This window comes from Sus scrofa, chromosome 1 (genome assembly GCF_054392235.1).
Source record: "Sus scrofa isolate SSC_HxYL_T2T_F1_AM1 chromosome 1, Sscrofa_HxYL_maternal_Yorkshire_Landrace_v2.0, whole genome shotgun sequence".
Lineage (NCBI taxonomy): Eukaryota > Metazoa > Chordata > Mammalia > Artiodactyla > Suidae > Sus > Sus scrofa.
Genome location: NC_139383.1, coordinates 115,930,577 through 115,948,004, shown reverse-complemented (window position 1 = coordinate 115,948,004; position 17,428 = coordinate 115,930,577). Strand labels below are relative to the sequence as shown.

The 17,428-nt window shown below is 48.1% G+C and overlaps 1 long non-coding RNA gene across 13 annotated transcripts in view; it reads left to right on the top strand.

Annotated features, from left to right (window-relative positions):
* Positions 1-17,428, top strand: part of LOC102164252 (uncharacterized) — a 234,037-nt gene that overhangs the window by 126,581 nt on the left and 90,028 nt on the right. For 6 of the 13 annotated variants that reach the window (XR_014840282.1, XR_014840305.1, XR_014840303.1 and 3 more), the window contains one exon: positions 680-867. The exons of the other annotated variants lie outside the window; for them this stretch is intronic. This is a non-coding gene — a long non-coding RNA (uncharacterized LOC102164252). The remainder of the gene's footprint in view (positions 1-679; positions 868-17,428) is intronic. 13 annotated transcript variants of the gene reach the window in all.

Here is a 17,428-nt window from a genome sequence, read left to right as displayed (position 1 = left end):
TTTTCAAAATCATCCCGAGCCTTTTAAGTCTTCTTTTGGCTTTGAAAAGTCCAGTCTTGCAGCCAGAATCAAATGTTTACTGAGGATCATGTTGGACTTAAGGTGCTCTGTTTTCAGTGCCAGTGCTCACCCTGCTGTCCTGCAGATCCAGATGTGGTGACTTCTCTGAGTTTCGGACCTGCAATCTGTAACGCTGAGATAACAATAGGGCCTGCCTCACATAGTTTAAATGTAAAGTGCTTAGTGCAGTGCCTGGCACGAGGTGGTTACTATGCCAGTGTTTGCCACTGTAACTATTAAACATTCTTTTTCCAGGGGAATAGCCTCTTAACCAAAGATTCAAGTTAGGTGGGTTCTGGTTAACTGAGATTCCTCTATAGGTAGGCAAGTCTTAAAACACAAGTCTCCGTTTCTAACAAAGGGAGGTAACGATAGAGCATGACGCAGTAGGATTCGGAAGTACAGGTGTATTTGGGTGAGAGGCTTCTTTCCAGGAGAGTGTTGTGTCTATGCAGACATCCCTTAAATACCAGACCTTATTTTATCCCCCCAGGCTTGGGTGGCAGGGCAGGTGATGCCACAACTCGGGAATTGTCTCTTTCCCTTTGCTGGGTTTGTGTAAAGAGGCAGTTCTTTTGCCAAAAGATCATGTCCCTCAAAACTGTTTCACTATCTGCAGCTACCTCCAAATTGGCCAAAGGCTGGGAGCCTGTTGGAAGACAGAGTTTAGCCCAACAGGAGAAGACGGCAACTCTATGAAAGTCGGTGGCTAGGGCCAAGCCAGAAACAGCTCCATGTTATACAGTGTCCAGGGCCCGTATGGCTGCCTTCCAGGCTCAGTAATTGCTATTAAGGAGGCTCAAAAAGGTGAGCAATCAATGCCTGCTTATTTATGATACCCTTGTCCTTGCCATTCTTATTATTATTGCTGTGCCTAATGTATTCTGGTCTGCTCATAATTATTCCAGATGTCATCCTTTATATATTTAATTGTTAAGAAATAAAATTTTAATTAAAAATTGGAACTTTTAAATAGGGACCTAATATAGAGCAAACTCTCATGGGAAATAAGATCAAGACATTCATGGATTTTTCAACCTGAGCATGGATGGCAGTGAATTACAGAGACTCTCTTTCCTGCAGTTCAGTGTCTTCTGCCTTATGGCAAAGAAGGTCAAAGTAGATTGGCATCCTGATGGGAACCAGAGTTTTGTGATTAAATATGCTATCAAAGGCTGTGTTTTCTAGTGCTGTGAAGCCAGGGAATTTAAAAACAAGTGTTAGAGCATGTAAACAACTCTCTATCAATTGAGGAGATCCAAGCTATTGGTCAGTGCTATTGAACATTTTCATTGTTTCATTGTTCCATCTCTCTACAAAGAAGTAAAGAAATCTATGTAGGAAACAAAATCTTAACTAATTAGTAAGGCCTGGCCTTCCGCCCCCCATAAACTCATTTATCAGATATGTTCCTATTTTAGCCAGTTATTTTAAAAAGCAAATACTCTTTATCAGACATGTCTCTATTTTAACCAATTACTTTATTGCATTTTTATTACAAGTGCAAAGGTTAGGCAGAGTTGATGCCTGCCGTCTACATAGCCCTTAGTCACAGCAAACACTGCTGGTCAAGGAACTTTGGAACCAGGCTTCTTATTGTCCAAACTGTCATTAGTGCCTAAGTAATTATTATAAATGTCTTTTATATGTCAACCATTATGTTGAAAGTCTTCCCAAGTTCAAGCACAGGGGTGGGGTTGGGGGGCAGAAATCACCTCCACCTTGGATTCCTCTGATAATCTTGAAAGATTATTTTTTTCCAACACTAAATGGATATGTATAAAGTGGTCTTTTGTGAAGTAAACCTTATGGCACTACCAGGTCATAAATAGAGATTGATAGAGGCTCAAGTATTAATTATGCATTGTGTTAACTTGAGCTAAAAGTATCCATTTGAATTTTAAAGTTTATTGAGCTATTTGTCTAGTTTAACCAGTCTTTTGCTCATTCCAAAACCACTTACACAATGGATTTCACAGTCTCAGACAGGAATGGAAAGAGGGGACACAGGGAAAATAAATGGACATAGATATTTTAAGGGTTTCGAGTGCTCCCAATGTTAATTCAGAGAATTCTTGCCCTGAGTTCTAATCTCCCTCTGGTTTTGTCCCAACTTTGTAGAATAGGCTGAGCCCTGTGGACCACTGAATAGACCATCTTGGGTTACTTTGGGTCAGAATGATGGAGTTCTGGTGGGTTTTACCATGGCTAGTTCTGTGGTACTGGGTTAGTCACAGCACTCTTTTTTTTTTTTCCTTTCTTTTTCTTTTTTTCTTTTTAGGGCCTCACCTATAGCATATGGAAGTTCCCAGGCTAGGGCTTGAATCAGAACTATAGAGCCAGCCTGAGCCACAGCCACAGCAATGCAGGATCCTCAACCCACTAAACAAGGCCAGGAATCAAACCTGCATCCTCATGGGTACTAGTCGGGTTCCTTACCACTGAGCCACAATGGCAACTCCTATTACATACAGCACTTCTTCTTTTTTTTTTTTTTTTTTTTTTTTTTTTGTCTTTTTGCCATTTCTTGGGCCGCTCCCGCAGCATATGGGAGGTCCCCAGGCTAGGGGTCGAATTGGAGCTGTAGCTGCCAAACCTACGCCAGGGCCACAGCAACGCGGGATCCGAGCCGCGTCTGCAACCTACACCACAGCTCAAGGCAACACTGGATCGTTAACCCACTGAGCAAGGGCAGGGATGGAACCCGCAACGCTATGGTTCCTAGTCGGATTCGTTAACCACTGCGCCACGACGGGAACTCCCCATACAGCACTTCTTGAAGCCTTATTTTTCTCATGTGTATTTCAGAGGATCTTACTGGATGAGTCTTACTCCAAGTGTGGCACATTAGCTACAGTGCTTGTTGAAAATGAGGCTTCTGGCCGATGATGGCTGGGGTAGGGCCTGAGAATCTGCATATTTAACAGCCTCAGGCGCTGTTCATGTGCTCAACCTGAGGAGCCCTGGCTAGCTGAGCCCTAAGGCTCCCTGTGTGCTTGCAGTCCGATGCTGGCGGGGCCAGGTGAGGGTGGCTAACACAGGTGCTGGTACAGTGGTTGGGGCTGGCCTTGGCTGGTAGCAGGTTGCTTGATGAGGAGTTAGTATCAGGAGACAGGGGGACGGTCTTCTGGCCTGTGGTCGGGGCGGGGGGGTGAGAACTCAAAGTTCTGGTGGCTTCCACTTTCTCTTCCCTGAAACTCACCACCTTCTCCTACTGGGTGAGTCTGGGTGAGGCCTCGGGCAACTGTCTCCACATTTTGTTTGGCTCCTTATAGACCAAGAGGGTTTAACGATCAGGTATCCTCTCCTGAGACATCGTTCCCAGAGCCCCAGTGCAGCCTTTCAAAAAATCCACAGTACCACAGTTTCCATTTTTTCAGTCAGCTTAGATGTCCCGTTGTCTAATCTTGGTTTGGCTCCTTCTAGATATTTCTGGTGAAAACTTGCCTCCTGTAGAACTTAAATGGGCTCCTGTGTACACACATTCATCTGTTCAGTTCTGAGAGCTCATTGTCAAGCCTGAAAGCAGATCTCGACATTGCTGAGTTTCTGTCCTTCCCAGATCTGTTCTCCCAACCTCTTCTAATCCCCGCCAAACCCAAGCAGTCAGCCCGAGAACTAGGGATTTTCAAATTCTGACCTTCTTCAAAGGCTCAGAGATATTCCCAAGTGTCACTTTGGAGGCCTCAATCCATAGAGTAAGCAGTGAAAGAATCATTTCCCCTTGGAATTAGCCATGAAATGGAGGGGGTCTTGTTTTGGGAGGGAATTTATTGCTAACCATGTAATTATGGCAGAATGTGTATTAGGTTTTTTTTTTTTTTTTTTTTTTTTTTTGCTTTTGCTTTCTAAGGCTGCATCTGAGGCACATGGAAGTTTCCAGGCTAGGGGTCTAATCAGAGCTACAGCTGCCGGCCTATGCCATAGCCACGGCAACACGGATCCGAAGCCGTGTCTGCAACCTACACCATAGCTTACAGCAACACCAGATTCTTAACCCACTGAGCGAAGCCAGGGATCCAGCCAGCAACCTCCTGGTTTATAGTTGAATTCATTTCCACTAACTCCAAAGAATGGTTATTAGTAATAAACTTCTCAGAGTGTGTTTTAGGACTTAGAGTTGAAAGAAATAGTAACGACATCTCCATTTCCTCCTTCCTGTCACAGTAGCACTGACTGGCCTGGGAGGGGGGTCTAGTCCACTCTCAGCAGGTCCAATGCAATCCTGCCCCGGGTGTGTTCCCTTAGCCTCAGCCTCTGGGAGCCAGGTGTCTGCTTCTGCAGGCTGAATTTGGCTGTAAATTATGTTTTGTTTTCTGTCAGCTGCCTGACAGCTAAAATCATATTTGCTGTCAGAGGTGACAGAGGCCACAATGGTGATGTATTAAAGTGCTGCAGAGTCTATGGGGGTAGCAGTGGGGGAGGGGGGCAGCGGTGGGAGCTGGCTGGACAGGTTCCTCTGGCCCCTCTGTTCTTCCCTGCTTCCTGCAGTGTGTGGCTGGTGCATGAGGGCACCACCAAAGAGATACAGTCTCATCTGAGTCATCAAGAACATGGCCAGCTTCCCTACGGATCTCTCAACAGGCTTGAGACATTGGTGAAACCCTTCCTCTTAATTGCACTGTCTGACAAAATGCAAAATCCATCACCATAATTACTTCCAAGCCCTAGATTCCAAAGTATTTTGGCTGTATTCAAATGGATATTTAAACTCAGACAACAAGCTTAATTTTCCCCAAATGACTGATAGTGTTTGGTCATTGTCCCAAGCCCACCCCCGCCTCCACCCCATGAGGATGCCTGCTTTTGTCATTGCTAGAGGCCAGAACAATGTGATAAGCCCAGATTTATGGCTTCACTACTCATCAGATGGAACCAGCATTCTCTTGCTAGTCTAGCCCAGCCCCTTCTAAGCTGATCTCTGGCTGCTTCTCCTCCATGTCTGTCTAGACCCATCCCCTCTCCTTTTTCTGGATGCCTACTGGAGTCACCTTACAAGTTGGAATCCAGCCTTCTTCTAAAGCATTACTGTTGGAAACCCCTCACCCTAGGGGGCAGCTCTCACTTTCTCAGCCCCCGCTGAGGACCAGCCCTGGTGTAGAAAACTGCACCCCCAGCCACAGACGCCCAGGGCACAAGAGGTCCAATGGGAGAACCAGAGTTGGCACTGAGGCCAGGCCCCCTTCCAAAGCCACCTGTCTTCCTCTGCTCCAAAGGTCACAAGGGATGAGTCCAAAGGTCTTTATTTTGAACAACAGGCACCTTCGGTCTCGGGTTGGCTTCACAGGTGTGTAGCCATATGGTCACCCAAGGCCCCATGCCCAGAAATGCCTTGTGCTTGGGGGTTGATGATCTGTGGTTGCCAAGCCTTGAGATTTTTTACTTATTTTGTTTTTGAATTTGTGTTTTGTAAGCGAAGTCCGATGGGGCAATGACACATGTGCTGCCTCTGGGGCCTCCCTGCACCCCCAGAAAGGTTGTCAACTGCCTGTTTCCCAGAACCTGGCACCCCAGGCCCTGCGTAGCACCCCCTTCCTCTCCGTCACTGCCTGGATGTTGCCAGTGGAGGCCCAGGTGCCCCTGCTGCCCTCAGGCAGGGCCTGAGTATGGATGCAGGGAGGGTGGAGGTCAGGTGTGTACCTTTGAGCAGCTTGGGTTGGTGGTGGCCACCCCGCCCTGGGCTGGCAGGGCCTCTCATTCACCCCCAGTCCAGGTCCTTAGCACATCCCAGGGCAGCAGTTGCCAACCTCGGGAGGTTGCCGATTTGTGGAGAGTTGGGAAACCAGCCTGTGGGGTGGACAAGATAGCCTTCCTTGCCCCTGGTAAGGGTGCTGCATTTTTCTCCTGCATTAGCCTAGCTGGTGATGTGGCTGGCTCTGCTGAGGCCCCCAGGTATATAGAAGCAGCACTATTAGGAATAGAACATAGTGGTGATGGGGGGCCGTGGGGTGAGGGCTCCTGGGGGGAGGGGTCCCAATGCCTTGGCCTCACCCAGCTGAACTCTTTTGGAAATGTAATAGGTCCTGGGTTTCCTATTTGGAAAAAAGATATAAGGCCATGGAAAAAGAGTGTCTCCCTACAAACCTCACAAACCAGAGAAGCAAAGCAATTGCAGTTACCAGATGGGAAAGGAATAGGTATTAGGTTTCAATTTCAAGACACAGAATTGTGTCCTTTTGATTTTTTGGTTTCTGCACAACAACCCAAGGAGGTCAGCGTGTGTCAGCCTCTGGACCTGCAAAAAGTGACCATAATATTCACAAATGTGCTTGTCTGCTGTCCCAGTCAGGGTCAGATCAGACCCTGATGTTCTCATGTGGCGTCTTGACTGGTGTCTTGGAGTGTCACAAACTCCAGAGTGTCAGGGCTGGAAGGAAACTTATCCATGCATACCCTTGTTTTCAGGAACTGAAGTCCAGGAAGACGTGCTTTTCTTCCTCACATACTTAGGAGGAAGACCCGAGGTCTCACAGCTCCTAGTCCTGTCTCTTTACCTGAATTAAAGGGGCCATTGTAGTGAGAACTGGCACTGAGTAGTCAACATGCCCTTGGGACAGAGCGAATCCCTGCATTCAGACCTAAGCTCATTTGATTTTCACAAAACCCCTCTGAGGTAGATTTTTCCAGGGAGGCTCACCAAAAGGGTATTTAACTTGGGCATATCCAGCTGTGTATTAGTTTCCTAGGAGCTGCCATAACTGCCATACTGCAAGCGGGCAGCTTAAACAACAAACATTTAGTGTCTCACAGTTCTGGAGGCTGGAAGTTGGAAATCCAGGGAGGTGTTGGCAGGATCGGTTTCTCTTGAGAGTTGTGAAGGAGAATCTGGTCCAGGGCTCTCCCTTAACATCTGGTGGTCTCAGGCATTCCTTGGCTTGTAGACGGCCCTCTTCTCCTTGTGTCTTCATGTCACCTTCCCTGTGTATGTGTCTTTGTGTCTAAATCTCTCCTTTCTATAAGGGCACCAGTCATATTGGGTTAGGGTCCATTTAATGACCTCATTTTAACTGAGTGCCCCATAAAGATCCTGTCTCCCTGTGAGGCCATGTTCTGAGTTGTGGGTGTGGGGGGTTTGGGACTTCAACATTCTTTTGGAGGGACAGGATTTAACCCATAACACATTGGAGAGACAGAGAGAGAGAAAGAGAAGGAGAGAGAGAAGGAGAGAGAAAGAGAGGGAAGGGGAGAGAGAGAAAGCGTGGGGGAGGGAAAGAGAGAGAGAAGGGGAGAGAAAGGGAGGGAAGAAGAAAGAGAGGTTGAGGGCAATTCCACCATGTCTCCACTGCCACACAGATGGCCGTGTGGCAGAGTGAGACAGGAGACACCAAACCCTTTTCTCCCCAGGTTCAGTTCCTCAGTACCTTCCAAAGTGTGAGCATCTCACTGGCAAGAATGGAGTTGTCATATTTTGGGAGAGTTGTGTTTCACGTGACAGACCAGCTGCAGACCCTCTTGATGACCTGAGGAAAGCCTGACCTGTGTTGTGAGCCATGCTATTTTATCTCCAGTGTGGAGAAAGGACACTCTGTTGCTGGACTGTGGACAATGTAAGGGGTTTTCAAGGGATGGTCTGACCAATATCGAGTCCTTCCTTAGGCAGCAATCTTAGAATTCAACCCCAATAAAACTCAAACACTGCTGCCTTGTCTCCAGTGCAAAAATGGTGTCCAGAAACTCAGAGGGATTAAATAAGGTCCTTCCTCAGGATCAGGCAGCCAGTACATGGCAGAGCTTGAGTTTATAGCCATTGTGTCCAGGCCTGACTGGCCCCAAAGTCCATGCCTTATCATCCAGAGTTTGCCACTTGCCCAAGGGAGTGACTGCATGTCCCCTCCTACCCTGGATTCGAGGACCCAGCTCCTGGGCTTGAGGCTGGGGCGAGATTTGGAAGACTCTGTTTTCCCTTAGAAGAAAGAATGTTCGTTCTTTATTCAGACTTGCTTTTTTTCCCAGAGATCACTGGGTGTCAGCGGCCCCACCTGGAATGAACCCTGCCTTCCTTCTCTTTTGAGATTTTTTTTTCCTTGCTTTTTTGGGGCCGCACCCGTGGTATATAGAGGTTCCCAGGCTAGGGGTCGAATTGGAGCTGTAGCTGCTGGCCTATACCACAGCCACAAGCAACGCAGGATTGGAGCCATGTCTGTGACCTATACCAGAGCTCATGGCAACGCTGGGTCCTTAACCCACTGAGCGGGGCCAGGGACAAATTCACGTCCTCATGGATATTAGTCGGGCTCTTTACCTCTGAGCCACAACAGGAACTCCCTCTCTCTGGGGATTTAAGAGTAGGCAGAGACAGTACCTTTGTAATGGGCTCTAGGGAACAATGTTTTCTCCAGAGATCAGTTCCATGACTAAGTTCCCACAAAACCCAACATTACTAATCTTACTCAACATTACTAATCCTACCCAACATTACTAATCTTACTCAACATTACTAATCTTACTCAACATTACTAATCTTACTCAACATTACTAATCTTACGGGTCAAGGAGAAGAAGCTGCTGACCAAGAACTCAGCTTGAAGTGAAGGCAGAGGGAGGAGAGGTGGGAGAGAAGGCGTAACAAAATCCAGATCAAACCCAGATCAGCTATCAGGAATGAAGCCATGAGACAGAAGGTTGCAAATTTTGGGACCTATGGAATGGAAAGTGTTTAGATGTTGATTTCAAGTACACGTTTATTTTCCTGATCTCTCTGTAGGGTTTTCCTAAGAAATCAATGAGATAAAAATGTTAAACCAGAGGTTCTGTTGTGGAGTGGAGATGAATCGGACTAGAATCCATGAGGATGAGGGTTCGATCCCTGGTCTCGCTCAGTGAGTTGGGGATCTGGCGTTGCCATGAGCTGTGGTACAGGTCACAGATACGGCTCTGGTCCCATGTTGCTCTGGCTGTGGTACAGGCCGGCAGCTGCAGGTCCGATTAGACCCCTAGCCTGGGAACTTTCATATACAGTGGGTGCAGACCTAAGGAAAAAAAAAGTTAATCCAATCCAGTCCTTGGTTTGCTCTTGCTTCTTTCCACTGTTCAGGTTCACAAAAGGTGAGAGTTAGTAGGTGTGTGCACCCTAGCAGTGCCTCCAAATTCAGTCGTATGACAAGGCAACTCCTCATCTGCAGAGAGCAGCCTTTGCCAGGCTCCTCACACACTGACACTTGGAAGGCCCTGCGGGGGCCTGATGCCTGCCCTGTGGCTTGCTGGACTTCTCACCTACAGCCCTAAACACATACCCAACTCTGTACTCACTGTCCACATTATCTGATAGCCTCTTAAGTTCCACAGAGCAAAGGCTGTAGGTACACAGGAGGCTCAACAAATGTCCATGGAATAAATGAGTGTCCATGTTACAGATGATGAAAGGGGGTCACCAAGATAGTCAGTAACTTTCCCATGGTCTTACAGCAGAACCAGAGCCAGTGCTGGGTGCCTGCTGGTTCAGTTGCCTTTATTCTTCCCCATCCTGCTTCTGTGACCAAGGCCCTCTCTCCCTGCTGCATGGCCCCAGGGACGGCCACACTGAGTGCACATGCTCTTCCTTCCCTTGTTTGGCTCCAAATCTGCATCCAGGGTAAATTGCTTTAAAACCCACTTCCCTGACAGCAAAATGGCAGCCAGCACCCCAAGAAGTGTTAGAAGGAGAGTGGAGAGGAGGCTGGGAGGGTGCAGGCAAGGATTTGGTGCCTTGAGTGTTTTCTTGACTGTGCTGATGGTGGCCTCTGTGAAGCAATCATCAGAACTGGTGTTTGCTCAGGCTTTGAATTGAAGAGGATCCCAGACAGTGGCTAATGGAGCCCCCCAGGCCAGGGTGTCCCACGAGGCTGGGATCCTTCCAGTACCAATCTAGCAATGACCAATCCCTGTTCTAGGGGAAAAGTGCTGGCCACGTGGAAGCAGTGTTTTAAACTCAGACAATGCATGAAACATGCAGGAAATGGAGACTTGGTGCCCTTGGGAGTCATTAGCTAAGGCTTCCTCTTGGAAAGTGATGGGGTAATGTGTCCCTCAGGCTGGGTAAACGGGCAGCTCAATTCCCTGCTGGGGGTGATGACAGCAGTGACAACAATGGCAGCCTGTCCTCATAGAAGGGGACTCAGGCTGCAAACACAATGCCTTGAGGACTGTCCCCAGAGGGCATAGGAACCAGGTCCCTCGGAGAATCCTGGGAATAGGGTGTCAAGTGGTATGTGTCTGTGGCATCACAATTGGCATCCAGGATCCCCAGGTGAAGACAAAAGTTCTGAGCAATTCAGGGACCAGGATATCCCAATGACCCATTAAGAGATGGCCAATGACTTGACCACCCCCTGACTCTTACCCCAGAGCCCACTCCCCGCAATTTCCCCTCCTCAGTCAATACCAAGAAACAACTAAGCAGTTAAAGTGAGAGAAGGAAGAAGAGCTGGTAGGAATTTGGAGTTTATTGGTCCAGTGGAGATGCAGTGATTTGCTCCTCTCCATAGTGGGTAGGAAAGGGGTGCCCCCAGACTCCAGGAGTAGGGACTTTGAGAGGGTCCCTCATGGAGATTGGGCATGTTTGAACGAGGGGAGCCTGACACCTCATCTCCTGACTGCTCATCCCATGCAGCAGACCCGCTGCTCTGACCCTGTCTGATTGAGGAGGGGTGAAGGGACCCCGAGAAAGATGGCAGCTGGGCAGAGAGCCGGCGGCAACACAGCTTCCTGAACACCTGTGGTTTGGTGAGGTTTGGTGAGGCAACAGTGTATGGTTGCCTGAGGGCCAAGCAGATACGGTGGGAGGGAGCTAGATTTGAGCTATTCACACAGCCAAGAGGCAGGAGCTGCCTGGGGTTAGTCCTTCTCTCACCCTAAAACCCCCTCAGTGACTCCCACAAGTGCCCAACAAGGGGCCTGTCACCAGGGCGGATGAGTGGTACGTCGGCGTTGGTGAAGAGAGACCTCTCTGCCCTCATGCATCAGAGGAGGTGGGGCCCAGAAGGTCAAGGAGGAGAAAGAAGGGAATGGGCAGACCAGGAGGCTGAAGTGGGAGAGAAAGGAAGAAAGGATGACACATCCTTGTCTCAGAACAAAATACTGGGGCAGGGTGGGTGTGAGTGTCACATTGGATGAGATCAAAGTTTGACCTGGATTAAATTGGAGTGGATGGGTCTTTTTAATTAATTGAAAGTAATTGGGAAGCTACCCTGAGGCTGCACCTGTGAAGAAGTGATGGTGTGAAGGGGGGCGGTGAGACAGGACTGGGCAGAGGGAGTGATGGAGCTGTGGGGCAGTTTATCCCAAGTTGTGGATTGAATTGTGTCTCACCCCAAATTTATATGTTCAAGTCCCAACTCCCAGCATCTCAGAGTGGGACTTTATTTGGAAATAGAGTTGTTGCTGATGTAATTAGTTAAGATGATGTCATCCTGGAGTAGGATGGGCCTCTAATCCAGTATGAGTGGTGTCCTTCTAGAAAGAGCACCATGTGAAGATAGGAGTTACGATGCCACGAGCCAGGAAGCTACCAGAAACTGGGAGAGATACCTGGAGCAGATCTTCCTCTATCACCTCAAGAGGGAGTCTGGCCTTTCTGGCATCCTGACTTCTGACTTCTGGCCCCAGATCTGTGAGACAATGCATTCCTATTGTCCTAAGCTGCACGGTTTGTATCACGGTTATGGCAGCCCTAGGAAACCAATAGAGCTGATGCCATGGCCCTTGGGGTTGTCCCAGCTGGTCCTGGGGGTCGTGCCTTTGAACCTCCTCATCGACCACTCAATGGGTCTGGGCTGCCCGTGCCCACCCCCCATTCTCCACTCCCCCCCCCACCCCCGGCCTCCAAGGGGCATAAACTGGGGTGAGGCAGATCCCTTCACTCAAGGGTGATTCCTGCAGAGGTGCTCAACTCTTGAGTTACCAGCAGCCAGCACTCCTGCCAGAGCCAGGACCAGGGTGAGAGAAGTGAGGCACCTTGGCCCAGGATGTAAAATGTCAGGGGGTGCCAAACCTCCGCAGCCAAGATAAATAATATTTTAACATCAAGTTATTTGGAATTCCTATCGTGGCTCAGTGGTTAATGAATCCAGCTAGGAACCATGAGGTTGCGGGTTTGATCCTTGGCCTTGCTCAGTGGGTTAAGGATCCGGCGTTGCCATGAGCTGTGGTATAGGTTGCAGATGCAGCTCAGATCCCACGTTGCTGTGGCTGTGGCATAGGCCAGTGGCTGTGGTGTGGGCTGGCAGCTGCAGGTACAATTGGACCCCTTGCCTGGGAACCTCCATATGCTGTGGGAGCGGCCCTAGAAAAGGCAAAAAAAAAAAAAAAAGATTATTAAAAAATTACAATGAACACAACCATGCGCAATGAACAAACATCTCTCAAAATTTTTAATTAAAATTTTAAATCAGTGGTATTGATTTGTCCTCTTGCCGTGGACTGCAGAATGACTGGGCATGGCACTGCTCCTTGCAGCTAGAGAAAGGAGAGCATGGTCCTGGAGGCGACATCTGGATGGCATACCACACTACGGCCACTGTACCCAGGAAGAAGGAAAGCCAGGTTTAGGACCTGGGTAGTCAGACTCCATAGCCTGGGTGCTTAACCACTGCCCTCTACTGCTTGGAGGCATCCTAGAGGAAGTATATAGAAAGAAAGGAATGATGGAAGCCGTAAAGTTACAAAGTCTGTGGTGTGGCAAAATCACATCTCCTCATTGTTCTGTGAAGTGCCAACAGGGCCACGAACAGCTGGATTGTAGTGTTCTGGGCCCCACGTCTATGAGCACGTGGCCCCTTCTGGACTCAGAAGAGATCGGAGTCCACCTTAGCTGCTGAATAACTGTGTGACTGACTATACGGTCCAATCAAGGTCATGATGTGCAAGGACAAGGACGTTTGCTCGTCCTCTCCTGCCATCAATCCAGCCTTTTGAGTGATGGAGGGGGCTCCCGCCTAGCATGTTCTCTGCTGCTTTAATGACAAATCCGGTAGGTTTTATGTCCCGTGTGCTGCTTCTCTGAACTCACAGCAGATAGGCTGCAGGCTCAGAGGGATGGCTGGATGGTGTCTGTACATTGACCTCTACCCTTCATCCCAAAGACTGTCTCCCCAAGGCCACCTGAGTAATTCACTCCTCTCCTCCCCCGCCCCTGACAGAGCCTAAACCCGGAGACAACCTTCCTTTGCCCAACTGTTATAAATTCCCATCCTAGCAGATCTCAGGCTGATTGTTTGGGCTCTGCTGTCTGTCTGCAAATGAGACTCCTCGCACATGATGGACGGCTCCACGTTTGGGACCTACACTTGCCCTAAAAGGAAGCAGCCTTGCTGTTTAACAGTATTGTTTTGGAGCCAACTTCTTTGGATGGCGTTTTCCTTTGGTTGATCATTTCTGATCGATAAAAATTGTCCGTGGGAACCACTAGCTTCCCCCTCATGTTGAATGGTGTATCTTGGCTTTGAGTTCCCAGAGACCCTTGCCTCCTGAATAAACATCACGTCAAAGGTTATCCTCTGTTCTTCCCGTTGAGCCTAAATTTAGCAAAATTAAGATATGGATTTTCCTTTATTCTCTGTGATCACAAATGTAATGTCAGATTTTTTCTCCCAGAGAGCTTTTTCATCCCACCTCTCCTCGGTGTCAGGATTGTCAGAACCATAACTTATTCATATTTTTGACCTCTGGGGAGGACAATATCCAAAGGGTCAGGGAGTGTTATTGGATGTCAGGATGAAAATTCACTGCTCTGAGCCATTTACAGCGTTACATTTAATCAGGCCCTTGCGAATGAGGCTGACACGGTGGCTGCTGTATTTAAAGAGTGAGTCCTTCCTTATTAGCAGTTAGGCCATATTTGTGCATTTCCCAAAGTTCTCGGTGTGGGGAACTCTCAGAGCCTACTGGGTTTTCTCCATAAGGAAGTAGAGGTCTATGATATCTGCCCTGTGCTGGAGTCACCCTCCTCGCCTGCCCGGAGCTGCTGTGAGGCCAGCCAGGAGGGCTGGGGGGCCACGGAGCATGCCGCTGTGAGCCCGGCCATCTCATTCCTGTAGTTCCTCTTCTGGCTGCTTAACCCTCGCAGGGCTCACAGTGCAGCTCTTTACCTAGAATGTCAAGGCCTGGGCAACCCTGGAAGCTTAATGATTTTCTGAGAACTGTGTGGAGAGGCCTAGAGGGCTGGAGGAACAATTAATCAATGCTAACTAATAACAATAGTTATTCTCTGATTCACGGATGGAATAAATCCCTCATTCCTAACCTGCAGTAGATACAACCCAGACATGCTTGGCAGAGCCCAAAGGCTCATTAGAATTCTTGCCAGTCAGCATCTTCTGTGTTTTCCAGAGAGTTCTATTTTCCCAGTCACTTCGAATGGCTTGGAAAAAGCTTTTATAAACCCTACTGTCTTTCAACTGGCTTGTCTCCATTGCTCTGAGGCAGCTGGTGGGTAAGGTTCTGACTGGGTCAACTCTGGCTGCAGGTGAGAGAGGCAAGCTCAGGGCTTCAGGACAAGGCAGACCTGTGTTTATGAACTGGACCCACCATTTTTCTGCTCCATAACCTTCACCATGTCACTTAACTGCTCTGAATCTCAGTTTTTCTCATTTGCAAAATGAGAGCAATAATTGTTCCTATCCAAAGGGCCCTGGAGAAGATTATGTGAGATGCTGAATATGAATTGAGGTGAACATTTTCTCTTCCTCGGAGCTGGTACAGAGAAATCCTCTGATGTGGAAAGAATCCCCTGATTGACTCACTTGGAGTCGAGCCCCCAGAGCCTGGATATTGACAGTCACATTTCAGAGAAACTGTTCTGCCGAGTAGAGGGAGAGGAATTGGGAGCCAGGGTGAGGGTGGGACAAGGAAGAGCCAATAAAATAGGAAATGGTGTGTGGAATGCCCTTCCAAGTGACCCTCCCCCCCTGCTTTTTCTGGGAAACATTCTAGAGATATTGGTGAAGTTGGATCCCTAGAAAATGCTGGTGAAGAGGTAGTAAGTAGCCTTGGGTCCAGGTGGCCCAGGGCCCAGTGTGGACAATGAGGGGCAGAGGGAAATAGGGGTCGAGGGGCAGGGAAATTTCACCTCCAATTCGAGGGGCAGGGTTCCCCCCTCAGCAGACAAGCTTCACTCGGTGTCTGGCTTCTGGTAAAATGCACAGTAAGTGATGGTTGCTTTGGTAAATGTTAGTGTTTTGCTGTGAGCCCAGAGGAGCTGGCATGTCAGTCCATTCCTGAGGTGAAGCAGGGCTGGAGAAGCAGAGTCTCCTGCTATCTCATTCCAGGTCGGAGGGCTGTGAAGAGAACTACAAAGCTGGACCACTGAGACAGGACTCCAAATATTCATTTTATCCCATCTTATTAACCATTGGTAGGCTTTTTGTGTCTTATAGGTATCAGTATAAATCATTTGCATTCTGAATTTCTTTTTTGAATTCAAATGCACCTGCTCAAGCTTCTGGAAGCTCAAGAAGGGAAACACCACACTCCTTTGTTGCTCTCCTTCTAGAGAGCATAGCCAGGGTTTCTCCCATTGCCAGTCCCCTTGTCTCTGCATGTCTGAACCCCTCCAAACCTGCCAGGTTCATCTTGGATGCCATTTCACCATAAATATTTCCCTGACCCTACAGCCAGTGGGTGCCTCTCACCTTGGCATGCCTACTGCAGCTGGAGTTTCCAGCTCTTGTGGCACTTGCCACTGTGTACAGTGCCCGGTGGATACATAATGGGCCTGCGACATTCACAAAGGATGCAAATCACAACTTCCACTCATCACTATGGGTAATGTTTCCATAGAACTTGGATTTTCTATCCAAGAACCATCTTTACTTTCTTTTCACTTTCCTTATCTGTTCAAGCACTTACTTTCTTATGGGAGCCGTCTTGTTTTTACAAAGCATCACCGTTTTTACCCCTCCACTCGAACGACTGCATTGACTGGTGCTGTTCGATAGAACTTTCTGCAGTGATGGAAATCTATATCTGTGCTGTCCAATAGGGTAGCGACCTATGTTATCGAGCACTTGAAATGTGGCTAGTGCAACTGAAGAACTGAATTTATCATTTTATTTCATTTTAATTTATTTAATACTACATTTAAATGGCCACATCAAACACGGGGCTGGTTGTTACCATTTGGGACAGTGCAGTCATAGGCACGGGCAAAAGGGAATCACACAGTATGTTGGTGGCTGGGCTCCCTCGGTGGCTGAGGAACCCGCTACTGCCCTTGTGTCCTTGAAGAGTGCATGATTCCAATACATGCAGAATTTCAGCTTGCCTCTCAAGGAAGAGATAGCAGGAGTTAAAAATCTTGGCATGACAAAGGTGAGCCACTTTCTTGCTTTTTTCTTTACCATCACGACTTCAGGTAAGCACATTAAATTTTTTCTGTAGGAGTTCCCATTATGGCTCAGTGGTAATGAACCCAACTAGGATCTAAGAGGATGCAGGTTTGATCCCTGGCCCCACTCACTGGGTTAAGGATCTGGCATTGCTGTGGCTGTGGTATAGGCCAGCAGCTGCAACTCTGATTTGACCCCTAGCCTGGGACCTTCCATATGCCACAGGTGTGGCCCTAAAAAGCAGCAAAAAAAAAAAAAAAAATTTATTTTTCCGTAGCCTGCACAATGCCTTTCAAAAAGTGTGTGTCTAATAAATATTAAGAGGGGAAAATGAATGGGGATGTTATGCTTTTGAAAGACCAGCAGCCACTGTGATTCTCTTTTAGAAACAGATACAGTGATGTGTGGGGCGAGGATATTGGGAGATTGAAAAGAATCATTCAATAAATATTGATTGAAGGCACCTTTAATACACAGTGATTATAGTGGAAGAGGGGACATGAAGGCTATTTCTGTTTTCCTGTACAGCCCAAGAGTCTGGATGCTTCCTTTAGGGAACTTTGACGAGCTTATTGGTGTGGTCTGGAGTTATGGCTTGAATTGTGTTCCCCCAAAATTGAAGTCCTAAGCGCAGTACCTCAGAATGTGACCTATTTAGGAGCATAGTCATTGTGGATGTAATTAGTTGAGGTAATGAGGTACCTCAGTGAGAACTGGAGTTGAGTGAACCCTTAATCCAACAGGGCTGGTGTCCTGGTAAGACGAGGGAAAATTGGACACAGAGGCAGAGACATACAGGGAAGGCCATGGATTGATGGCCACCACCAGGAGCAGGGAAGAGGCCAGGAAGGATTCTCCCCAGTCTCGAAGGAGGCATGGCACTGCTGGCACTTTGATTTTGAACTTCCAGCTTCCATAGCTGTGAAAGAATAAAGTTCTGTTATTTCCACCCACCCAGTTTGTGGTGCTTTGTTACAGCAGCTCTATGATGCTAGGAAAGCCAGCTTATGCTGATGGCATGGTGACACTGATACTCACAGGGACTTTACTGGCTGGGCAGCGAGGAT